The following is a 27,632-nucleotide window of genomic DNA, read 5'->3' as shown; positions in this document are numbered from 1 at the left end:
TGTTCCTTCCACCTGGGATACTCTACCCAGACAGTCACATGACTTTCTCCCTTCCTTCAAGTCTCCATTCATAGTCACTTTATTAGAGAGGCCTGCCCTGATTATCTTATATTAAATAATACCCCCCATCCCATCTCAGGCCTCACTGGCCAAGTATTCTCTAATCCCCAGCACTGACCTCAGCAGATACACTTTATTATTTACTTGATTATTTTCTCTCTTTCCCACTAGAATGTCAGCTCCAAGAAACATGGGTTTTTAACTGTTTTGTCCACTGCTGTTTCCCCAGTTCCTAGAGAAGTGCCTGGCATGGAGTAGAAGATAGCAGCTATTTGACAAATATTTGTTGAATGAGTAAATATCAAACACTGCAGAAAACCAGATGTATTACATCTATAACAATCTCCTGATCAAATGAGTCTAATAACAGACTTTGAAAACTCTTTTTAAATAGATGGTTAAGGCATTAAGTTTATTTTAGCATGACTTGCTTTCATGCACAAAGAATATTTTACACATAATAAAACCTGTTTATTATTTTGTACAACAAAGTATATGAAGCCCTAATAAACACTACTCTGCTGTATTTGTAGATTTTGCTGCGCCTCTGGCTCTGTCACAAGCAATCGGCTCTGGACAGATAGCTTTGCATCATCGTTGATAGACATCTCTTTGTTCTGCTTCAACAGGTTCTCACCGGCACCCTAGATGAAATAAAGGTAGGAATTGCCAGTTCTTTGACCATGAGTGAAGCAAGGGCATACCTTAGTCCTGCTTCTATTCAACCTTTATCTTAATGACACACTTAATCTGGAAATCATATTATAGGGTATTTCATTATCTCTGCACAAATTCTAAATTGATGCTGTGTGCAAGTAATAAACTAAGTTTTTGGCCTGCTATTATTATTCTGTTTATTTACTGTGTTGGCTCTCCCTAGTGACTTTTCTGCTTGTATACTTGTGTTCTCCTCCCATTCTCTGTCATTTTTAAAAAGTAAGGCAATCCTGGGCTCTGGTCTGTCCTGCCGAGGTATTATTGGATAATGTTCCAGTTTGTTACTTGATAACAGAGTCCTAGAAATATTTGTAATAAATACTACTGATAATCTTTGTTTAAATTTTTAACATAAAATCAATAAAGTACAGAATAGGCAGTCATGAAACTTTTTCTTTTATAGTAAATATTTTATAAAATACATGCCTTATTTTTGTTCTATAAAATCCAAGATAACAATCTAATATCAAAATTTCAAAAGCTATCTTGGGCAGTATTTTTCCTCCCTCAAGTGACCCTAGAAACCTCTATCCCTGTGGTTGCCAATATTGTATTAAAACTTATAACCGTTATAACCCTGGAATTTTTTCTTAATTTTTAGGAAATTTTTTGTCCTTTTACAAGTTGACTTAATTCCTTTGTGAAATGAGGTATAATCTAAATACATACAAAAATACTCACCTAGGAGCCCAATTATATATCTGCATAGAATAATTCACTTAAGGAATTATCATGAAATATTAATTATAAAAAAATGATGATTGGGAGAGGGACAAATGGCAATTTGATGGGCTCCATATTGTCAGTCAATTGATTGATACTGGGTATTTAAATAGCTAGGTATTTATTTTAACTAAGCACTTTCCTGGAAACTACATGCTAAGATAGTAAAGGCCAAAGTTACTAAAGCCGTAGGAGCCAGACTGAAGTTCTCTTGCACCAAAAGGGGCCACTTAATCGATCTTCCTCTAAAATTCTTCCATACTGTAATTCAGTGACCCAAATTCTATCTGAATAAAGGAATGGGACTGGGATAATGAACAGAGTGCAAACCTGGAAACATTACAAAAGGGTTTTCTAAAAGCACTCTTATATTTACCCCTCACTCTCACCTCTCCAGTACCTTGCAAACATTAATGTGGTCATTTTGGACTCCCATCAGAATCTGTATTTGTGAGATCATAATAAAAGACCTAAAGAAACTGTCATTTTTTCCCCCTGAGAACTAGATATCAAATTTATGTTGGGCTTAGCCTCATAATAGGAAGAACAAATTTCATAAATAATTTGTATTGTGTCAATTTTATTCCTTTTGATATACAGGGTTGAAGTAGGCACTGGCCTATTGGTTTAATCACTTTATTGAATGTTTACAATGCATAGTGACCCACGCAGTAGGGATACAAGATGAATATGACATGGTCCCTGTCCTCAAAGAGATAAAAATCCATTTGAAGTAGAGTGAGGTAGAGAAACAAACACTTAAGCAATTTTGACTAGTCTACAACGTGATCAGTGCCAGAACAAAGATTAAACAATGTACTTTGGGGATCCCAGAAGACAAGGATCCAGATGAATTATTGCTGGGCAGAGAAGGAGGAAAAGGCACTCAGGGGAGGGAGCAGTGTGAACAAACTCAAGGGATGTGAGCTGATGGAGTAACATGCGAAAGGGACATGGTAAGGGATGGAGCATAAAAATCAGCTGGGATCAGATCTCCAAGGACGACCAGTGCCTTGCAAAGGACTCTAGGCTTTACCGTAGAGGTTATAGGGAACAACTGAAGGGTTTAAACAGGAATTTCATAAGATTATGTCAGCAGGTAGCAGATAACATATGTTTGGAGGCAGGAAGTTATTAAGAGAAGTTTATAAGATACAGAGATCCTTACCTTCAGCCGCATATTATAAAGCAGGGAGTTTACTTTTTAATAGTCTATATGCTGACCCATCCCAGAACATTTGAAACCAGTATCTGAAGGTGATCTCAGACATCAGGGTGTTTTCAAAGTTCCCCCAGATGATTCTATTTAGCAGCCAGCATTGAAATGTCCTGGGCCTCTGGAAGGCAATAAGGGATGAGAGGTCCTTATATTAAAGTAGTGATGATGGTGATGGAGAAAAAAGGAGAAAAGGAGGGAGGAGGCATATTAAAAAGAAATTTCAAATGTAGAATTTAAAAGGCTATACCCGGATGTGGGGAAGAGACAGGGGAAGGGAGATAATTTAGGTGTCTGGTTAGATGGTTGTCTTTCACTGCCAATATGAAGAACCGAGGAAGAGAAACAAGTTTTGTGAAAGACAAGCACGGGTCCAGGCCTAGGTGCATGGGAAGTGAGGTCCTCATGGGACATGTAAGGGATGTCCATTGGAAAACTGGATGTATAAACCTGGAGTTCAGGTGAGAAGTGGAGACAAAAAAAATATGGAAAACTATATTTGATCAGACACTCCATTTGATGGCCTGGCTATGTTAAAGGCATATTTCTTCCAGATTCAGATTCATATTGAACACATACTGACTGAATACTTATTGCATGCTCCAAACTATTATCATTCCCACATATAATTTCCCAGATAGTTGTGGGATAGTAAAAAGGAATCATTTGGAAAAACTTACCTTCCAGAAAAACCTTTACAGGGTAGTTCTTAACTTCGCCAGCTCATTCGGCTGCAGGACTTTTAAAAACCCCAAATTCCCAAGCCACATGCCAGGTCAATTGAGTAAGAATCCTGGGTAGTGGGACCTTTGCAACAGTAACTTCTAAAGCTCTCCCAGATGTTTCAAATGTGCAGTCAAGGTGGAGAACCAGTCCTTTACAGCACTCTATTTCCAAGGCATGCTGACTTTCATGATTGAAGGCAGAACCAGCCAGAATCTCCTAGTTTGGTAAAAAACGTATATATGGGCTAAGTCTATGGTTGTGCACAAAGTCATCTGTTTCTGAATATAGCTCAAAAGTTTGGGGGCTAATTTTAACTACTTATGGCATTTTGAAGACATATATTTCTAGTGTCTATTTGCATTGAATTATTCAAATACTGAAGCATAAGCTATTGTAGACCCTAGTTCAAACAGCGAAGAATGATTATTCCTTTTAGGAAAAAATGCTATAATGTTGAAAATTCTTACACTTAGAGACTTATTCTAACTTAGTTCTGTTCTGATCTTTACAATTTCTTCTAAAAATTACATTGAATCTACCCTTTGCTCTATAAGTCTTGCAATGGCCTTTGGCCAAAAGCAATACAATTCTGACCTGAAGATATATAATAAGGAATGCTTTGCTGTTCTTTCCCCAGAAATCTAATAAAAGCCATAGCACTGTGAGCAAAAGTCTTTATACTCTTTTCATGATGCCAAATCAGTGGCATTTCCCCAGGTTGGTGACAGTGGTTTTTAAAATGTAGAAAAACAAGCAGTGACAAGGAATTTTCCTTTCTCTCTATTCTCCCTCAGACATAGTCTGTGCCTCGGTCTTCCTAAGTCTGCAGGAGGAAGGTATTTCTGAGATGCTTTCAATAAGCCTTCTTCAAGCCATTTACCAAATTCATAGCCATTAAGACAGCAATGCTGAGTCCCAAGGGCACCTAATACAAGTTACGGTTAATATTGGCTAAGCCCTCTTATAAGATGTTGGAGTTAAAATGGCCTTTTAAGATAATAAAGTCTAACCTTCTCCTTGCACACAAGTCCAAACGAGGTACAGAGAAGGGCAAGAATTTGTCCAACGTTACACAAGATTGGAACCCAATCTTCCTGGTACTTCACTCCTTTTCTTTCTATTTGACTGTAGTTGAAACCCAGACATCCAGAAAGATAATGAGGCCTAGCTTTACAAAAGAGAAAATCTTCAAAACCTGAAACCTCTTCCATTACTGTGATTATAATGATGATAATGGTCACTGCTGAGTGTGAAGCAAAGGATTCTGGGGTAGGTCCTCAGGCTTCCAGCCATAATTCTAGTGCTGCTTCCTTTAAAGCTTGGACAGAAACTCAAGTGTCAACATGTGAAATAACCTACTTCCTAGATGGCCCCAAACTGATGGTCAGGCCCACTGTATTAATCTTTTTTCACACTGCTGATAAAGATATACCTAGACTAGACAATTTCCAAAAGAAAGGTTGCACCTGCAGTCTCAACACCATGTGGAAGCTGCCAAGGCTTAGGGCTTCCACCCTCTGAAGCAACAGCCCGAACTGTACCTCAGCCCCTATTAGTCACAGCTGGAGCAGCTGGGATGCAGGGCATACAGCAGAGGGACACCCGGCCCAGCCCAGGAAACCGTTTTTTTCTTCCTAAACCTCCAGACCTGTGATGGGAGGGTCTGCAGCAAAGGTCTCTGACATGCCCTGGAGACATTTTCCCCGTTGTCTTGGGGATTAACATTTGGCTCCTTGTTACTTATGCAAATTTCTGTAGCTGGCTTGAATTTCTTCTCAGAAAATGGATTTTCTTTTCTATTGCATTGTCAGGCTGCAAATTCTCTGAACTTTTATGCTCCACTTCCCTTATAAAACTGAATGCCTTTAACAGCACCCAGGTCACCTCTTGAATGCTTTTCTGCTTAGAAATTTCTTCTGCCAGATACCCTAAATCATCTTTCTCAAGTTCAAAGTTCCACAAAACTCCAGGACAGGTGCAAAATGCCACCAGTCTCTTTGCTAAAATGTAACAAGAGTCACCTTTGCTCCAGTTCCCAAAAAGTTCCTAATTTCCATCTGAGACCACCTCAACCTGGACTTTATCATCCATAATCCCTATCAGTATTTTGGTCAAAGCCATTCAACAAGTCTTTTGGGAATTCCAAACTTTCCCACATTTTCCTGTTTTCTTCTGAGCCCTCCAAACTGTTCCAACCTCTGCCCGTTACCCAGTTCTAAAGTCACTTCCACATTTTCAGGTATCTTTTCAGCAACACCCCACTCTACTGGTACCAATTTACTGTATTAGTCTGTCTTCATGCTGCTGTTAAATATACCCGAGCCTGGACAATTTACAAAGGAAAGATTTAATTGGACTTACAGTTCCACATGGCTGGGGAAGTCTCACAATCATGGCAGAAGGCAACAGGCATGTCTCTCTTGGTGGCAGAGAAGAGAAGAGAGTTTGTGCAGGGAAATTCCTGTTTTAAAAACTATCAGATCTCGTGAGACCCTTTCACTATCACAAGAACAGCATGGGAAAGACCCACCACCATAATTCAATTATCTGTCACTGGGTCCCTCCCACAATATGTGGGAAATTATGGGAGCTACAAGATGAGATTTGGGTGGTGACACAGAGCCAAACCATATCACCCACTCTGCTGTTCTCATCACCTAATAGGCTGGAGACAGCACAGAATAGAAGAAGCTGGGAGCTCTGACACACATTACTCATATGAACCTGGGTGAGCCACTACCTCTTAGTGACTCAGGTTCCCCCATCTGTTAAATGGGAATAATGATAGCACCTCATACATAGGATTTGAGGATAACACTAAAGCAGTGGATCTCAACTGGTGGCAAATATGTTCCTCACTAGGGGACATTGAGCAATATCTACAGACGTTTTTGGTTGTTATTACTGGGGGGAGGGTGGTGCTACTGTCATCCAGTGAGTGAAGGCCAGGGATGATGCTAAACATCCTAAAAGGCACACTACAGCCCCTCACAATAGAATTTTCCAGTCCCAAATGTCAATAATTCTGAGGTTGGGAAACCTTGCCCTAGTCAGGTATGTATGTGGCATTGATCTCAAAGCCTAGAGCATGACAAAAATTCAATAAAGGATCGTTCCTTTTCTTTGGTAACTACAGACAAGCTCTTGGTGTTTTGGGGACTTGCTTACAGAAACAAAACTCTGGTTTGCTATACAGAAATTTTGCTTCTCAGTCTCAGCTTTGCTTCTCCACACAGGTGAAGATTAAAGTAGTTTTCCAAAACAAGGGTTGTAAAATACACCAATCAGATGTGTGTCCTAAAAAGCCATATTGCCCCATGCAGAACCTAATTTCTGTCCAAAGAAATGCCTATACTAGTTTGCAATCAGGTAATTATTCTGCTTTGCCACCCAGTTTCTCAGTCCAAACATGGCTTTTCCTCCAGATTCAGATGCAAGCCTCTGAAAATCTGGCTGCAAAAGAAAAGAGGACCTAGAAACCGGGGAGAGTGGCAGAGGAAATCTTTTTCTACCTAAAACATACTTGAAGGCCAACTCCATAGTATTTCTCTATATAAAGTTCTTACCCAGTTATTTAATCTCGGATTAAATACTGCAGTTGAAGCTAGAAACTTCTGTTCGACTTGTCGTGAGCCACTGGCATCAATTTTGTGTTTCTGTCTATGAGGGGTGTATGTGTGTGTGCATCTGCACACATGTGTGGGAGCGCATGACAAAAGCAACAGGTCTTAGTAATTCTAGTGTGAAGCCTATTATTTAGAACTGGCAAGCAGTGCTCATCTTCACTTTCCACTACAGTAGGGAATTTTTCCAGGTATGTGGAAGGCAGGCTGCTTGGTGTCATTATAATACTTGTTCCTGGCATGATCTCCTTCATTAAATAATCTTTTAATGCAACATTAATAGCAATTACAAGATTATAAGTTCAAAATCTTTGATAACAGCCCACTATGGAGCTGAAATGTTACTGTTCTTTTCTCTAAAGAAGTCAGCGGGAAGCAGGCCTCCTGCTCAGTGCCCCCAATATAGTACCCAGATGTAGAGGAATGCAAACTGTTTGCTATTCCTCTTGAGAAAGTAGACTGCCTGAACTCTACGAAGTATAATATATGGATGGGGCAGTAGCCAAACCACCATGTCTGTTTCAAGAAAACACGAACTCATAGACATAAGTAATTCTCTCCCTTTTCCCTATCTCCATGCCCACTCTACTCAACTTAAACCTTTATATTTAAAAATAGATTTAAATTTATTAAAGCAAGTTATTCCATACTGTCCTAAGAATGATTATTTTCTCTTTCAAAAGGCACAATTTTTTGAGGAAATAAGCATAACTCAGTGAACTCAGTGCATATCTATTGTGTTCCATGATTTCTTTGTTAGTGGTTTATGCATTTGTGAGAAAAATCAAACGAGCAGTTGATCATTTAATTTTGCTGAAAATGAACTAGAAGAGGAAGAACTTCACAACACTACCAGTAGTTTGATTTCTCCTCTCTCCTTGCGCTGAAGGCATTGTTGTACTTAAAGCCCTGGACTTGCACCTGTAGCTTGCCAACCCCTTGGAGTGGCCAGCTGCTTGTGTGACCACTGCCAAGACCCCACTCCTAAAGACAGATTAACTCTACACCCATCCTTATGTCCATTTCTGGAAGGAAAACAATATATCCTTTTATTTCCTTCTGGCCTATTCTTGCTCAGAGGCATTTCTTAGCCCAGGACTCACAGGAGTCCTGGGTCCTCACTTGAGGAGTGTAGAGATGAATCTTTCCTCAGGTCTCAAATGGATGGAAATTCAACAAGTCCCGCCTACACTGAATAAGGGATCAGGGAAGCAAAGTATCTGGTACCCAACAACGGAACTTCTCTAGTATAAAGTGATGAGGAAGCAGCTACTTAGGAATGATTGGCTCTGGCACAGCTGGGTAGGAAAGACAAATACTGTGCCAACCATCATTTTGCCTGTAACAAAATGTTAGAGGCAAGATTGTTAGATTGAATCTAACAATCTCCATTAGTGCATCTCTTTTTGGAGAGATTCGAGTCCACTCAGGGAACTTCAAGTGAACAACATCGTGGATGCTGGCTGTGATCTATGCCAGTTTCCCTGTCAGAATGCAAACCTTTCCTTTCACACTGTCAACACAAGTCATGTGGCTGCCAAAGGATACCTGAACTCTGCCAGTGGCTACTGTTTCCCAGATGCATTGCCATAAACAATTCTGAACTCCATCCAAGTATAATTAATAAACTGTGCCATTTTAATGCTTCTTCCATATGTTAAAGTTTCTTACAGATGAAGATACAGTTTTCCAAATGAGGGCTCATTATATTGAGCAGTCAAACCCCACAAACAGAAGTCATAGATACTAGGCTTTATTCATTTTATTAAACTGTGTTCAAAGAAACAGGATTGGGCTGGGTGCGGTGGCTCACGCCTATAATCCCAGCACTTAGGGAGGCCGAGGATGTGCATCATTTGAGGTCAGGAGTTCAAGACCAGCCTGACCCACATGGTGAAACCCCGTCTCTACTAAATACAAAAAAAAAAAAATTAGCCAGGTGTAGTGTCGCATACCTGTAATCCCAGCTACTTGGGAGGCTGAGGCAGGAGAATTGCTTGAACCCCAGAGATGGAGGTTGCAGTGAGCCGAGATTGCATGCCGCTACACTCCAGCATGGGTAACAGGGGGAAATTCCACATCAGAAAAAAAAAAAAAGAAAGAAAGAAAGAAAAGAAACAGGATCTTTATTGGGCTCATTAATATATTTTGTTCTCCTCGATGTTCACAAGTTGATCTCAATTTAACATCAGGTTAAAGTAAAGAGGTATCACAGACATGAATGCTCTGGATCCAAGGAGAATTGAAACTCCCAAAAATGACTCTAAACATAAATTTCAAGATAATCACAATAGTGTGTCTGAAGCGTTTGTGTATGCAGGTGTGTGTGTATCACTAATCTACTCTTACTAGACTCAGACATACAAAAAGTACCTTATTTCTCTATAGTTTATCAAAATATCCACATGAGCTTGGCAATGCCCACACTCTTGGATATTAGGAAAAATGTCTTGCAGTTCAGTAAACCCGGTCCAATTCAATGTCTTCTGCTTTTAATGGTCTTTTTTCAATTCAGTCTCTGTTAGATAAATGTTTTCTTCTTCAGAGTTTTTCCTCCTCTCCTTCTCTTCTTCACAGTGGTCTGCAGGTATTGGCTGGGCGCGGTGGCTCATGCCTGTAATCCCAGCGTTTTGGGAGGCCGAGGTGGGCAGGTCACGAGGTCAGGAGATGAAGACCATCCTGGCTAACGTGGTGAAACCCCATCTCTACCAAAAATACAAAAAAAAAAAAAAAAAATTAGCTGGGCCTGGTGGCAGGTGCCTGTAGTCCCAGCTACTGGGGAGGCTGAGGCAGGAGAATGGAGTGAACCCAGGAGGCGGAGCTTGCAATGAGCAGAGATCCAGCCACTGCACTCCAGCCTGGGTGACAGGGCGAGACTCTGTCTCACACAAAAATAATAATAAATAAATAAATACATAAATAAAATAAAATAAATAAAAAATAAAAATAAATAAAAATTCAAAAGGTGGTCTGCAGGTATATAAGGGGGCCAAGGCTTATATGACCTTAGGTATATTTGTTTTGTATGCTGCATAACAAATGATCACAATCTTCGTGGCTTAAAACAACACATATGTATCACAGTTTCTGTGGATCAGAGATCTGGGCACAGCTTAACTGGGCCTTCTGCTCAGGGTCTCACAAGGCTGTAATTGAGGGTACTGAGTAAGACTGGGTTCTAATCTGTAGGTTCCACTGGGGAAAGATCCACTTAAGGTCACTCAGGTTGTTGACATAATTCAATTTTCTGTGGCAGTAGAGTTTATGACAGCTTGTTTCTTCAAAGCCAGCAACAGAAAATAAGAGACTCTTGAGACAGTTTGCCAGCAAGACAGAGTGTTGTATAATATAGCATCATCACAGGAGTGAAATCCCTTCATATTTAACATATGACATAATGTAATCATTGGAGTAACCACCCCATCCCCTTTGGCACATTCTATTGGTTGGAAGCAAGTCACAGGTATGGCCCATAATCAACTAGAAGAGATGACACAAGGTTGTGACCACCAGCAGCTGGGGATCATAGAAGGCCACCTTAGAATCTTTCTGCTCTAAGGTGGCAGAGGAGATAGTGTCTCTGAGTCCACACGATGTTTCCTAGATCCTAGCTGGTGTCTGTAACAGAACAGCTATGATAGTTCCTGTTTATCTGCTGGGGATATGTTCCATGACCCCCAGTTGATGCCTGAAACTGCCGGTAGTACAAAATCCAATATATAATACATTTTATGCATATATACCTATGATAACATTTCATTTATAAATTAGGCCCACTAAGAGATTAACAACAATAACTAATAATAAAGTAGAGCAATTACAATAATATACCATAATAAAAGTTACATGAATGTGGTTTCTGTCTCTCAAAATATTGTAATATTTTTAGACTGTGGTAGATTGTGGATAAGTTAAACCATAGAAAGTGAAACCATGGCTAAGGGAAGACTTCCATGCTGTATTCTACCCCCTGGAGTAGTGGCATTTAAGGTACAATGAGTTCCATCTGACCTGTCAAGGCAACAAGCTGACACTCAGCACTAGGGTCCATAGTCTTAATCACTTTTCTTCAGATTGGAAGTCCTCATTCATAGAGACAATTTTGTTCCAACTACAGGCATTTTCAGCCCCTCCTCACTCCCTCACCAGGATATGTTGAATCTTCCAGTTTATCCAGTCCATGGGGATCCTTGATCACTGCCTTCAGCACACAAGGCCAGCTTCCTTACTTAGATCATCCCGTATTATTATTACTTTTGAAGCATGCTGGATGCGGCCCTGTGCGGGCCTTTGCAAGAGTCCCAAGGCCAATCCAAAGTATGTCAAGAGTAGGGACAAGAAACATCCAAGTATGTGAACTCTTCCTTCTCCTTCCCTCTTCTCTCTTTTTTCCCTTACTAACTAGGAACAGAAAAAACTGTTTCAACTTTTTTTTCTCACTTCCTGTGTTTTCTCTATTTTAAGAATATAGTAAACCTCCATGATCTAGGCAGCTATGCCCAGTCTGTCATATGTTAAATAAGAACTAGAAAAAAATTAGCAAATAATTTTATCTGTCAACAGAGTTGGTTTTTCAAGACAATGGTCTTTCTATGATCTCAAAATAGTCAATTTTTAAGACTTACAGCTGATCAATAACCTCTTTGTTTGGGGCAGGTTTTGTCTTCTCCTCCCTTGGGGCAATAAGCCTTATGACTCAGTCTTGGACGTATAAAGTTGAAAGAGAAATTATTTAACAACAAAAAAATAGAAATGCTTTCACAGAAATACATACACACACACACACACACACACACACATGTGCATACATATCCAAGAGTTTAAATCGATAAATGTGCTCATTACAGTAATTCCATCAAAGTTGATTTTAAAATGAAGTGGTAGAATCCCATTTTGCTGAAAATTTCTAGAAAAGAGATCATCTAACTAGTGGGATACAGTGGTGGCCCTATATTCATTCCTTCAATTCTCATATTGGTTGGGTGAGATCTGGGACAGCTGGAGCCCCCGGATCTGTAACTTCTAATCATGAACAGACTCATGTGGTTACTCAAGGAGTTTGGACAGGCATTCTTGTTGCTGCACGGTATGAAAAAGTTTAAGACTCACTGCTCTGGCATGCTGTTGCTACAGAGCTCTAAATTAGCAGAATATTAAGCTTGGTAAAATCCACCTGTTCTTTTATAATTGATTTTGTAAGGATAGGCTGTAATTATATATAACCTGCTGCAGCATTTGATTTGTGGTTATTGGTAGAAATCTGTACTCTGCCATTTACTCTCTGTCTTGGTTTTCTTTGTTGGTAATTAGCAGCAGTAAGAGGGTGTGGAAACTATTTTTCCTCTATACAAAGCCAAGTGGACCGTATGATAACATCACCCAAGACACTGGCCTCATTACTAGTGGGTTCTTACCAAAACACATTAATTTGTCCCAAAAAGCAGACTTGTGGATCCAGATTGTCTACAGTGGGATGGGAATGGTGCCACTGGGGGTAATGTGCTGGCAGTACTGATGTCTTATTGCCTTCCATGGGAACTTCTTCTCCTCCCTTCTACCTCCACCACCCACCCTTTTGTTCTAGTTTTTTTTTTGTCTTCTTTGCCTCCGTGACTATTTCCTAACCTTACTATGGGGCTGCTGAGTCCCAGTCTATCCAAGCAGGCCCATGGGGAAGTAGTACCATTATCTCAGCAGCAGCAGTGAACACTTCAGCAGTGCCAGGATGACAACTCTTAGTTGTGATGAGACAGCCTTGTGAGACTAGTCTTCAAGGAATGTAGTGCACACTGCAAACACTCCTACATATGCATTTTTTAATCTGGAAACTGGATGTTTGGGAAAAGGCAGTATTTAAGGGGAAATTAAATTACTGAATTTGTGTGCACAACCATGCATGAAAAATAAAAACTAGCAATTCCTCCCACCAAAACACACATGTGAACACACACACACAATAAAATTTGTGGCAGAAACATAAAGTAGTTTTGCTCATTTATAAACAGATTATACCAAGGAATATAAATTGACTGGAGCATGGGGAGTCCTAACCCAATAACTTGACTCAGTTCATTATGGCATGGCACTTGGTGCTGTCTAGAAAACTCTTCATAATCTCACACACCGTAAATATAATAAAAAAAAAAAACCAAGATAAGGCTTTGATGAAAAGGAAAAAAATCCATATCAAAGAAACCCAGCTGCCCAGATCCCAGGGAGCTCATAATCATAGTCTTTCATACAAGAAGCAATAGTTGGAGATTCAAGAAATAAAAGATAATTTATTTGGTATATACATACCACCGAGGATGAGGAATTCTTTCTGCGTGAAAACCCAGCAGTGGCACCTCATTAAACAGGACCTAGACTTAATCTAAGTTGGAATAGATAAAAAAGAAAGGATTCATATGAAGCTCTCCAGCCTGGAGACTTAATCTCAGAGCCTCTGAGTATAATGAATGAATTAAGTAAGGCAAGTGATTAACAACAAAGAAGCGATCACTTATGCTTTTTTTAAAACTGAAATATTATTGAATTTAGAGTGACATGTTCATTGTGTATGGACAGAGTTGGGCTGGAATTTTTTTTAAAACCCTAGGAGAGACGGAGAAGGTGGGAGGGAGGGAAGAAGGGATGGAGGGGGAGAGAGAGAGAAAGAGAGAGAGAGACTAGAAAAAGCATAGATGAAAGCTGATTCTTAAAAGATAACATGAGTAATTTCCAATCTTTTTGGAGTACAGAACTTTCTCTTGTTGTTATTTTACTTGATGCCCTACTTATCTCCTCTCTTAAAATATGTAGTGTGTGTGTATTTTTTAAGAAACACAGCCAATGAAAATTAGTTATGTAGTATGAAAGTGGTAAAAACCATCACAATGTGACACAATCTAATTGGAGACACTTGGGGATATCAGGCAAGGAAAGCTGGAAATATCTCTGCTAATACAGAGATAAGGAGCCATGACATTGGGAAAATAATTATGAAGGTCATCTTAAAAGTGAAAATGAAAACAGTAACCCAATAAACATTATTTTGATGACTGTATGAGGGCAATTATCTTAGGAAAAAATATCAGTTATTTGCATATCCATTTCTACATCAAATAACTAGTTAACTTATATTTTCTCTATATTAACTGGTTATATTTATAACAAAAACATATATTTAATACTCAAAGCTTATCTGATCTCATTATTCATCTTTGGAGCCCCAGTAATTGAGTTCTAAATACACTTTTGTTGACCACATGGATGAGTAGATAAATAAAGGAATGAGTAAATGAATGAATGAAGAAATATGACTTCTGCAGGCATGATCTCCAAGCATTTGTCTTGTTGAGGTGAGTCACAACTATTTCAGTATGTCTTAACTTTTTCCACTAAGGTACCCCTGGCTATAGAAAAGCCTGACTCTGTGTTCCTATGGCTATACTGCCAACAAGCATGAATTGTTTTAGAAGTATCATATTTTGGCTTAAGTTTCCACACAAATTTTGCTTTCATCTATTTAATAAATATTTACTGGGAGCCTTGTATATGGCAGGCACTGCGCCACTACCAAGGGTGCATCAGTAAACAAAATGAATACAATGTCTGCCTTCTTGGAGTTAGCATTCTAGGAGCAAGAGAAGCAAAGTTTCACACAACTCAGTAAAATAACAGCTGCATTAAGAGCTACTTAGAGGAAAAGCAGAGTTCCACAAGACCTCCAATAGAAGGATTTGAACTAATGAGGGAAATTAGGGAAGGCATCATAAGGAAATAACTTTGAGCTGAGATCTTGAGACTGAGTACTTGACTAAAGTAGGTGGGGAAAGAAGATTCTGAGCAAAGGTAATATAGCATATTGATATGGTTTGGCTCTGTGTCCCCACCCAGATCTCATCTTGAATTGTAATCCCCACATATGGAGGGAGGGAAGTGATTGGATTATGGGGACAGCTTCCCCTGTGCTGTTCTCACGATAGTGAATGAATTCTCACAAGATCTGACAGTTTTATAGATGGTAGTTTTTCCTGCATTCACACATGCTTTCTCTTGCCGGCCGCCATGGAAGATGTACCTTTTCCCCTTCTGCCATGATTGTAAGTTTCCTGAGGCCTCCTCAGCCATGCAGAACTGTGAGTCAATTAAACCTCTTTTCTTTATAAATTACCCAGTCTCGGTATTCTTCATAGTAGCATGAGAACAGACTAATACAAGCAATATAAGTGGATCAGAGTGAGAAAGCAGAAAAATGACACAAATGACAGAGGAGAAACAGTTTGGGGAAGGATACTGGGAGCTTAAAGGATTGATGGAAAAGCTTTCAAATGAACAGGATTTAGAAAACTTTGAAGGGCTAGGGAGTAGGAAGTCCAGGAAGTGTATTAGCATACAAATGGTCATGTCTAGGTGCTACCCACTTGGATGAATCAACATTAACCAATTTCTGCCTCTTTGTCCCTCTGCTCCAGTTCCTGGAGCATACTAACGGTCTTGTTTTCAATATGAGCTTGCCCCCACCTAAGTGAGGACAGAGTGCCTGTCTGATGGCATCCCCAGACTATATCCAGTGGGAAAGAAGTTATTTCCTAAAAGAAAAGTGGAATGTAGTTAGGAAGAAAGAATGAATACTGAGCTGCTCCAAACCAACAATGTTCACTATAGGTTGGTGGAGACCAGCCCATGAAGGGTCTTGTGTGTCATAAAGGACATTAGCCCTTATCCTAAGTGCAGTAAGGAATCTGCAGAGGCTGTTGAGCAGGAAGGGGGGAATAACATGATCAGGCTTACATTTCTAGAGGATCCTCTGGCTGATTTGTAAATAATGGGTTAGAATGAGGCTACAGTGGAGGGCAGAGAGCAGCTAGGTCAGAGGCAATGGGGATTTGGCTTACAGTGGTAGCAGCAGGGCTGAGAAATTGTTGGATTCAGAATATATTGTAGGTGGAGTCTACAAGAGTTGGGAATAGGTTTTAAATAAGGGATAGGGGAGAGGAGGTTTCAGGTTTGGTGTGCATGGTTAATCTGCAAAATATTGGTTTCATTTTAATAGGAAATTGTGCTCTAGTTTGGGAAGAGCCTCATGAGATACAGCTTCCATGACTTGATCCTAAAAACTTACTCACTTGAAGTACTTCCTAAGGGAAACTTCCTAACTACTTCCTAAGGGAAAAATTTGTCTCTGCTTGTATATACTATACAAGGAGGTAAAATATCTACAATTTTGAAGGCAGGCCCCCAATTTCACATAAGAAAACAAGCTTTTCATTAGATCCCTAAAGCATATGAGTCTGCCCTCAACTAGCAACATAGAAATCCTTGGTTCCAGGCTTCCTCTGAGTGGACAATCTCAAGCTATCTGCTATTCTGTGCTTATTGGAAGCCCAACTGCAAGAAGTGACGGTTAGAGAACAGTAATATGGGCTGACGCCTTGCTCAATTTCCCACAGGGCTGCGCAGGTTTCCCCCTTCTGCGAATGAACCACTTGAGGGGTTCAAAGATTCGAGTCCTAATACGGGAATGAGCCTCTTTGATCTCTTCCGGGGCTTTTTCGGCTTTCCTGGATCTCGGAGTCACAGAGATCCCTTTTTTGGAGGGATGACTCAAGATGAAGATGATGATGAGGAAGAAGAGGAAGAAGGGGGCTCATGGGGCCCTGGGAACCCAAGGTTCCATAGTCCTCAGCACCCCTCCCCCCGCCCTTCCACCTCAAGGAATTTGGTTTTGGCTTCAGTTCAGCCCAGGAGGAGGGATACGTTTCCACGATAACTTCGGCTTTGATTCCCTAGTAGGAGATTTCAATAGCATCTTCAGCAATACGGAGGCCTGGACCTTGCCTTCCCATCCTCCTGAACTTCCAGGTCCTGAGTCAGAGACACCTGGTGACAGACTGCAGGAGGGACAGACACTTCGAGACTCGATTCTTAAGTATTTAGATAGTCACCAGCCCAGGACCTTTGAGGGGGTCTTGGAGAGTGATGCAAGAAGTGAATCCCTCAAAACAGCACCAGACTGGGCCTCCCAGAGACCATTTCATAGGTTTGATGATGTATGGCCTGTGGACCCCCATCCTAGAACCAGAGAGGACAATGATCTTGATTCCCAGGTTTCCCAGGAGGGTCTTGGCCCGGTTCTACAGCCCCAGCCCAGATCCTATTTCAAGAGCATCTCTGTGACCAAGATCACTAAGCCAGATGGGATAGTGGAGGAGCGCTGGACTGTGGTGGACAGTGAGGGCCAGACAGAGACCACAGTAACCCAGTACGAAGCAGACAGCAGTCCTAGGGATGATCCAGAATCACCAAGACCTCCAAGCCCTGGATGATGCCTTCTCCATCCTGGACTTATTCCTAGGACGTTGGTTCCGGTCCTGGTAGCCTTGTTAACCCCCAGAGGCCTTCAAGTCCTTTCCACCTCTCACCCATTGCCCACCATCAATAAGCTTAGCTTCTCCTCTCGCCCGCTCAGGGGCTTGGATATGTGGAATAGTGAATTGGGGGCATGTCAGTTTGTCACTCACCCAAACTGACCAATAAAATCTTTATTTATGCTAAAAAAAAGACAATAATAATATGAATATTTATGGCTAACATTTATTGAGTACTTACTATACATTTAAAGATCTAATGCATTATTTCATTCAATCCTTACAAAACTATTAGTAGGTATTATATTTTTTCTCATGCTATAGATGAGAAGGCAGATGACCAGAGAGGTTAAGAAGAAAACAAATGGGAAAGTGGAATTTCTACCATTGTTGAATTATTATACATTCCAGGCATTTATCTAATCTCATGTAACACTTACCTCACAGGGTAGCTGTCAGGAGTACTATCTCACATTTATTTACAGATGAGGAAACAAGGGCATTGAGAGGAAATGTCATTTGCCCAAATGTATGCAGCTAGTAAATTGCTATAATAGGATTTGAATTCGGGTCTCTCCAACTCCGAATCTCATGTTTTACCCCAGGCTACTTCTCATGACACTTATATGTCTTACCCATGGTCATGTACCATTCCAACAGTCTCGCTGTCTACCATCTACTGAATAGTCACTATAAGTCATTCTCCATGTTGGGCACTGTGATAGTTTTGTGTGTTGACTTGGCTAGGTTACAGTCCCCAATTATCAGTCAAGCACGAACGCATGCATTCCATGAAGATGTATTGCAGATGTGACTGAAGTCCATAATCAGTTAACTTTAAGTAAAGGAGATTATCTTAGATAATATAGGTGGACCTGATTCAATTAGGTGAAAGGCCTTAGGAGCAGAGCTGAGGCTTTCCTGAAGAAGAAATTCTGCTGCCTATGGGCCACAGCTTCAGCCTATGCCCAAGGGTTCCAGGCCCTTCCTAACAGCCTGCCCTAGTCATTCAGAATTGTCTAGCCAACTCCCACAGTTATGCAAACCAATTCCTTGCAGTGACTCTCTTAGTATATATCTCCTGCTGGTTCTGGTCTCTGGTTAAATCTTGACTGATACAGGCATGTTACATGCATTATCTCATTCATTATTTTCAACAGTCTTAATAATAGGGTATTATCATTACCTCCATTTTACGGATGATGAAACAGAGGACCAGAAAAGTTAAGTAATTTCCCCAAAGCTACACTGCTCATATATATTAGAGGCAGGATTCAACCCTGCTTCTGAAACTTCAAACCCTGGCTTTTCAGCATTATGCCATAGTGTAGCATATTTGGAGATTATGCCATAGTGTAGCATATTTGGAGAATACGTACTCCATCCACTCTCTAAATTCATTCACTGTAAGTGTTGTAAAAAATATGCAATGAATAACTTTAATTTAAGTTCCATTTTTGGTAAATCATTTGTAGATGTTTGAATGCACTGTTAAATTTCCTTGCCTAACACAAAATGGCTGGTTGGTTAAAAAAGGAATTCCTTGTTAAAGAAGAAAAATAACGACCATGATAACAATGATTACCCAAATGATGGTCCATCATGCAGAAAACCAAAAGATCAAGTCCACAAACAAGCAGAAAATAAAGGATGATAATACATCTTTTCTCTACTTGGCCCAACGTTCAAAATTTAGTTTCAGCACATCATCATCTGTCCATTAAATTTATGTAATTATTTTGGATGTCATTGGTTTTGTAGTTTTGCTATATATGTGTGTGTGCGTGTGTATATATATACACACACATATATTCAGCCTCCAGCTGAAAAGGCTTGAGAATATACACACACACACACACACACACACACACACATATATACACACACATACATATATATATATTCAGTTTTATAGTTGTTTAAGACCATAGACATAAGAAGTTTGTGTTCACTTTTTTTCCATAGCATAATAACAGTATAGTAAAAGTAGGTTAACAGATAAGTTTTGTAGTTATTTATTTTTCCCTTTAAAACGCACTTTTCATTATTTGAATTTGCAAAAACAACTAGTAGAACTGATGCCTCCCTTTTTCACTTTAGCTTCCAGGGAACTCAGAAGCAAATTTGAAATTCAACTATGACAATTCTGTTGATCTTTTTTTGTCTAGACACAAGTATTGTTCTTTGTATAATCCTAATATTTTAAAATTTTGACTTACATTTCCCCCATATCTGATTCACGTATGTATAAATGTTGTAAATGGCCTTGAAGCCTCTGCAGAATGAAGTGTGATATATTTTTTAAATTATGATTGATAAATGATCATTTAATTCCTGTCAGTGAAAGTGGGAATGGACTATATACACAAAATATACCATCAAGTATGGGATAGTAAAATGTCTGCCAGATAATCATGATTCACTGACCTGTGCACTAATTCAAGATGGTCGCTTACATTGAAGTGACTAACAGCACTAGGCAATACTCCTCCTGACCAATCTTTCCCTCCTAGGATTTAAACTAAAAAGTCAAAAATTTTCAAGAGTAAAGGAACCCAAAACTCCATAAGGAGAGAGAGAAATTATTGGGAACTGAGCAGTCCTCACTATGCTGCTGCCCCACAGGTGCTGGGGACTTTGCATTTCAGCAGAAATGTTCTGCAACAAGGTTGTTATCTAGTCACTCCAAACTGAGATTATCTTCTCAGTGAGTCTGTCTAGTCTGCTGAGTTAGGTTACAAATTCTTCCACAGAAGTGTTCCTACCTTCTGATATCATCTCTGTGTACCTACTCTTGTTTTTTGATTCAATCTTGACTCAGTGAATCCTATTGTTTCCTGCAAAATGATACAGGATGCAATTTGATGAGCTGTATCCCTGAGGAAGGTCAGAAAAAAACATAGATCTATTCTGCTGTATTTCCTATTCTAAATGATTCAGGTCAACATATATTCGTCACGTATGATCATGTATCACTTGATGGGCCACGTTCTGAAAAATGTATCTTTAAGTGATTTCACTATTGTGCAAACATCCTAGAGTGCATTTATGCAAACCTAGATGGTGTAGCCTACGATACACCTAGGTTATATGGTATAGCCTATTCTTCCCAGGCTACAAAGCTGTATAGCAGGTACCGTCCTGAATACTGTAGGCAACTGTAACAGTATAATAACTATTTAATCATATTCAAACATAGAAAAGATACAGTAAAATACCGTATTATAATTTTATGGGGCCACTGTCATATATATTGTCCATTATTGTCCAAAATGTCATTCTGTGGCACATAAGTATACTTACTATTTGCCAAGCATTGTTCTACGTACTACAGACTGCTTCTCAAGATTTAATGTTCATACAAATCACCTGCACATCCTTTAAATGTAGATTCTAATTCAAAAGTTCTCAGGTGGGACCTGAGATTTTTATATCATTATTGAGCACCCAGGTGATATCAATGCTGTTTGGCCTTGGATCACACTTTGAATAGCAAGGACATAAGGTAGTAATAATACAATACATTCCTTCTATTCAAGACATTTAAAATTTAGTTGGATAAATTGTGGAAGTGGTTAAGCATGAAGGCTTTCACATATATGAGGCATATCGTTTTGGGCAGCCTGTGATAGTAGATTTTGGGGAGACCCTGTTGGCAGATGAGAAAATTGTGAAGCTGAATAAATGAGTGAGTGAGTTAATAAGTGAGTGAGTGATTGAGTGTGAGTATGTATTGGCAGTTGGGGACTGAGAAAAAGGAAATATCATTGAGGGAGGTATATGAGATAAACCTTGAAGGATAGATAGAATTTTGACAGGGGAACACATGAGCACCAGCCAGGATAACAATATGAGTAAATAGTACTTAACATCACTAATTATCAGGAAAATGCAAACCAAAATCACTATGAGATACCACTCCCCACCTGTTAGTATAGCTATTATCAAAAAGATAAGAGATAACAAGGGTTGCTGAGGGTGTGGAGTAAAAGAAACCCTTGTACCCTGGTGGTGGGAATGTAGATTGGTTCAGCCATTATAAAAATATTATAGAGGTTCCTGAAGAAATTAAAAACAGAATTACCATACGATTATGGTAATTACCATAATCAATTACCAGTATCAATCACCAGCAATCCCTCTTCTGGGCATATACTCAAAGGAGAGGAAATCACCACTTAATATATCTGCACTCCCATGTTCATTGCAACATTATTCACAATAGGCAAGATAATGGAAACAATTTAGACGTCCATCAATGGATGAATGGGTAAAGGAACTGTGTGTGTGTATGTGTGTGTGTGTAATGAAATATTATTTGGCCTTAAAAAAGGAAGAGATCCTGCCATTTGCCACAACATGGCTGAATCTGGAGTACATTATGCTAAATGAAATAAGCCAGACGCAGAAAGAAAAATCATATTGCATGATATCTCTTATATGTGGAATCTTTTTTTAAATAAAATGTCAAATATACAGAGACAGAATAAAAGTCTTTCTAGAGGGTCGTGGCAGGGTGGGGGGAAGAAATGGGGAGATGTCAGTTAAAGGGTACAAAATAAAAAACATGTAGGATGGCCGGGCGCGGTGGCTCAAGCCTGTAATCCCAGCACTTTGGGAGGCCGAGACGGGTGGATCACGAGGTCAGGAGATCGAGACCATCCTGGCTAACACGGTGAAACCCCATCTCTACTAAAAAATACAAAAAACTAGCCGGGCGAGGTGGCGGGCGCCTGTAGTCCCAGCTACTCAGGAGGCTGAGGCAGGAGAATGGCGTAAACCCGGGAGGTGGAGCTTGCAGTGAGCTGAGATCCGGCCACTGCACCCCAGCCTGGGTGACAGAGCAAGACTCTGTCTCAAAAAAAAAAAAAAAAAAAAAAAAAAAAAAAAAAAAAAAACATGTAGGATGAACAAGTTGAAAGATCGAATGCACAATATGAGGATTACAGTTAATAATAATGTATTGTATTTGGGATTTTTCCTGAGTAGATTATAGCTGCTCTTGCCAGAGAGGAAAGAATGGGATGACAGATATGATAATTTGTTCTCCTATGTTAACCATTATACTATATATATAAAACATCATGCCATATACCTCAAATATACACAATAAAGTTTATTTTTCAATAACAAACAAAACAATATGAGCAAATATATGAAGGCAAGAGATAATATTGGTTGTATTTTGAAAAGAGCCAGTAGTCTCATTTGATTGGTACATAGAGAAAGTAACAGAAAATATAGCAGGAATTAGGAATCTAGGAAGAGATGGTAAAGGGCTTTGAAGGCCATATAAAGAGTGACTTGTACTTATTTTGATAGTTAATAGGGAACCCTTAAAGGATTTAGAGCAGAAGAGTGATATTATGAGACCTGTTGTTTAGTTATGGCTATAGAATTAGAGCTGTGGTCCCTGGTCCAGCATCATCATTTTCACCTGAGTGTTTGTGAGACATTCAGGCCTGCTGCAGACTTACTGAATTAGAAATTCTGGGGGTGGTACCCAGCACTCACTTTGAATAAACCCTCCAGAGGTTTCAGATGCACTCTGAAGTGTGAGAACCACTGGGTTAGAAAAACAGATCACAAGTTTGACTGCATATTAGAATCACCTGGGAGCTTAAAAAAAAAATAGGCTGATGTGCAAAGCTGCCTACCATATTCATCAAATCAGAAATCTTGGGGATGAGATTTGGGTATTAACAGTTTTTAAAGCACCTCAGGTGATTTTAATGGAAAACCCAGGCAGAGCATTACTGAAAAGAAGATGCAGCTTTGGTGAGGATTGAGCTGGAGAGACTGGTTAGAGAGGGTTGCAATAATTAACTGGGGCTGTGTCCTGGGACAGGAAAAAAATGACTATGAAATATGTTCCAGAGCAAGCCCTATCATATAGGATTGGGCAACTGCCTGCATATGAAGTGAGAGAGGAGTCCAAGGGTTTCAAGTTTCAGAGAAGAAAGAGGGTTGGTGTCAAAGAATGCTGCCAGCTACAGAGATTATTAGATAATATTATTTTGTTGCTTTGTTTTGTTTTTTGAGAAGGAGTCTTGCTCTGTCACAGAGGCTGGAGTGCAGTGGCATGATCTCGGCTCACTGCAACCTCCGTCTCCTGCGTTCAAGCAATTCTCCTGTCTCAGCCTCCAGAGTAGCTGGGATTACAGGCATGCGCCACCACACCTGGCTAATTTTTATATTTTTAGTAGAGACGGGGTTTCACCATGTCAGCCACGCTCATCTCGAACTCCTGACCTCAAGTGATCCACCCACCTTGGCCTCCGTAAGTGCTTGGATTACAGGTGTGAGCCATAGAAAGATAATATTTGATTGATTAGTTATAGTCATCAGAAAGATAAAATAGTAGGTTGAGAGCTACTAGGATTGTGGGAAGATTTTCTTGGGAGGGAGGGTACCCAGAGGTATTTGGATTCAGAAGGGAAAAATGTTGAAGATGAAACAGACAAACAGGACAAATAATAGAACCAGGTTTGAGAGGAGTTGGGCAGAGATAAGATCAAGGACACACAAAAAGGTGTTATTTGCAAGAAAAAAAGACACTATAGTTTGAAAACTAGATATTAAGAGAAGGAAAACTCCTGTTTTGGTAACATTGTGAACAAGATATTCTAAATAGCCCTACTACTTCGAAAATTCTAAATGCTGTGGATGACTTTTAACAATATATTTTAAAATGCATGCTGAGCTCAGAAGAAAGTAAGAATCGAAGGTAGTGGGGGAAGGAAACACAGAAGTGGGGGTAGGAGGTAGATAAAGAAGGAGGAACAAGCTGAAACCAGAATAGGGTAGTAAACAATGTAAAAGTAAAGAAACCCAGTGTGAAGATATACATGCCAGTAATGTAGAGTTTTGGAAGTTGGAAATGAAATCCTAATCGTTGGGCCTAGGCAAATAAAGAAGCTGTACCTGAGATAATCAGGTACATCTGGCTCTTTTGAAGGTGCTACATTGTCAGTGAAAAATAGGCCAGAAACAAAATCTGTCAGCCATCAGAACAAGCCCGCAAGGAAACTTTTCTTCACCACAGCTGCAGATGGACATGAATTAATAACAATAGTAGGAATCTCGACTATACCCTAAACCCAAAAATTTGTTTCCAGAGATCTCCTTTAGAAGAAACTGGGATTTAAATTTATTCAACCAGCATGGTTGAAAAACACCAAGCCTAGAAGTTATTCCAGTATACTAGCATCCCTTTTGGCCAGCAAAAGCACATAAAATTATCTGTGAATAAACCGTCCTCAACCCAGACCTATAAGAGCCCCACAGATTGTTTAGCCAAATAGAAGCACACATCAGGAAACAAGTGTTTAATCACTAAACACATAAGGAAACAAGTTACCATGAATAAGACTCAGAAGAAACAAGAAAGAACAGATTTAAACATTTAAGAATTTTAAGTATTTGTTGTTGTTGTTTTGAGACAGGGCCTCGCTCTATCACCCAGGCTGGAGTACAGTGACAGGATCTCAGCTCACTGCAGCTTGGACCTCCTGGGTTCAAGCGATCCTCTGGCCTCAGCAACAGTCCCCTCCTCCCCATAGCTGGGACTATGCCACCACCCCCGCCCCTGGCCAGTGTTTTTTTGGTTTTTGTTTGTTTGTTTGTTTGTTTGTTTTTTGTTTTTTTTTTTTGGTAGAGACAGGGATTTGCCATGTTGCACGGGCCTGTCTTGAACTCCTGGGCTCAAGTGATCCTCCAGCCTAGGCCTCTGCATGTGCTGGGATTACAAGCGTGAGCCACTGCACCCAACCAATAATTTTAACTGTTACTGATAAAAGATAGAATGCACAATAATCTGAATCTTCAAAGAAATAAAAGAAACAAAAATGAGCAGAAAATAAGAGATCAACAATGAACATAAATATTTGAGAATTAAAAATAGAAACAACTTAAATATAACCACTGATATTAAATCCTAATGGATGGCTTAACCAACAAATTGAATACATATAGCTGAAGCCAGAAATGGTAAACTAAAGTGTGTATCTAAGGGAATTACCTAGATTGGAGCACAGATAAAAACATGAAAGAGAAGCTAAAAGATATGGATTACAGTATGTGAAGGTTTAGCATAAGTCTAATCAGACTCCCAGAAGGGAAAACTGGAAAGAATAGAGGCAATATTTGAAGAAATAATGTTTGATAATTTTCCAGAACTAAGAAATTCTAATTCACAGATTCCAAAAACACAACAATTCCTAAATAGGAAAAACAACAAAAGCAAAGAGAAATCTATACCCAGAGACATCATAGGACAACAAGAAAACCTTTAAGTAAGCCAGAGAAATACCAACTATGGAAGCCAGAGGAGAGTAGAATAAAAATTTCAATGTGCTAAAAAAAAAAAAAAAAAATCCTATACTCAGAAAAAAGTGTATTATAAGAACAAAGGGGAAATAAAGACATTTAAAAATAAACAAAAAATTTGTCACCAACAGAGCTTCACTGAAGGAAATTTTAAAAGATATACTTCAAACAGAAGGACAGTAATCACAGATAGAAGGTCTGACATGCAAGAAGTATTTTTAAAAAGTAGTAGTAAATGTGTAGGCAAATATAATGAACACTGATTGTGTAAAACCATAGTAATCCCAATTACCCTGACTTAATAATTACACGTTGTATGCATGTATCAAAATATCACATGTACCCCATAAATATGTACAAGTATTATGTATCAATTTTTTAAAACCATAGTAATGACATCTGGTGGGCTTAAACAGAAATAAAATTATTTAATAGTAATATAAGTTGGAAGGATGTTAGAGTAAAACTGTCTTAAGCTCTTTGTACTTCCCAGGAGAAGGGTAAAGTTATTCCTTGCCATTAGTCTTTAATAAGTGTGCATAATATAACTGAAAATAATAGAAGTAAAGTATATATGTTTATAATTGAAATAATAAATAAAGCATATATGACTTCTAAACCAGTACAGGAAGGGGGATGGAATAAAAACACATGTGATCACTCTAGAAGGCCACAATTAATGAAAGGAAAATTAAACAGAACAGCCAAGACTAATTGAAAATATAAGAACAGTAGATTTAAATATGCCATTAATTACATTAAGTATAAGTGAACTAAATGTTCCAGTTAAAAGACAAGATTGTTTATCTGAATTTTTAAAAATCCGTTTATCTGCTAGTTATTAGAGACTCACCTAAAACACAGGATAACAGGATAAAGGTTGAAGGTAACAGAAAGTGATAAACTTTACTATGCTGATACCACCTCAAAGAAAGCTGAAATCGTTTACTGATATTAGATAAAGTCAACTTCAAGGCAAAAAATGTTACTAAGATAAAGTGGGTCACTTCTAACAAGTCATGAGGAAAACAGACAAAACACATTAACAGGCATTTCACAGAATAATAAACATGAATGGCCAATAAACCTGGAAAGATGCCCACCCTCATTAGTAATAAGGGAAACACAAATTAGAAGCAATGGGTTATAGTTTTATACCACTGGATTGGCAAAAATTTTGAAGTCTGATGATACTAAGATCTAGTCAGGATGTAGAGCAAAGAGAATTTTGTTCACTGCTGTTAAAGTATTAATTAACATAAATTTTTAAAAAAGTTTCACATTGTCTTGAAAAGCTGAAGTTAAACAGACCCTAAATGTCAGCAGTTTCTCTCCCAGGTATATACCTAAATAATCTTTTGCACATGTACATGAAGAGACAAGCTTAAGAATGTTCATTAGTAGCAAAAAGTGGGAAGCAATCCAGATGGACATCAAAAGAAGAATGAATAAATTATGTTTCATTCGTTCTATGAAATACTATTTATATGAGAATGAATGAACTGCAAAAATGCATCAACATGGATGAATTGCACAAACATAATGTTGAGTGAAAAAAGCAACTTGCAGGGGGAAAAACAGGCAGTATGACACCATTCATATAATGCTCAAAAGCACTGACAATGTATTATTTAAGTATTGACACATATGTGATAAAAGTATAACAGAAAGCAATGAAAAAGAAGAAAAGATAAAATCAGAATAGTGTTTGCCCTCATGGGGATGAAGGGGGCATAATGAGGGTAGGGGTGGCACACAGGAAACTTCAGTGATGTTTGTAATCTTGGATCCTTAAGCTTCAGGGTGGGTATAGGCATGTTCATCACACTTTTCTTTATACCAAATATAAAAATTATATACAATGATAGACTGGATAAAGAAAATGTG

The 27,632-nt window shown here is 39.1% G+C and overlaps 1 long non-coding RNA gene and 1 pseudogene across 1 annotated transcript; one reads left to right on the top strand and one right to left on the bottom strand.

Moving 5' to 3' along the window:
* Positions 1–443: 443 nt before the first annotated feature.
* Positions 444–26,976, bottom strand: LOC135969330 (uncharacterized). Its single transcript, XR_010584512.1, has 2 exons — positions 26,599–26,976; positions 444–704 (listed from the first exon to the last, which is right to left on the bottom strand). It is a non-coding gene; the product is annotated as an uncharacterized lncRNA (long non-coding RNA).
* Positions 16,562–17,615, top strand: LOC102134826 (HCLS1-associated protein X-1 pseudogene; annotated as a pseudogene).
* Positions 26,977–27,632: the final 656 nt, after the last annotated feature.

This window comes from Macaca fascicularis, chromosome X (genome assembly GCF_037993035.2).
Source record: "Macaca fascicularis isolate 582-1 chromosome X, T2T-MFA8v1.1".
NCBI lineage: Eukaryota > Metazoa > Chordata > Mammalia > Primates > Cercopithecidae > Macaca > Macaca fascicularis.
The sequence above is the reverse complement of the archived record's forward strand: the minus strand, read 5'-3'. Positions and strand labels throughout refer to the sequence as shown.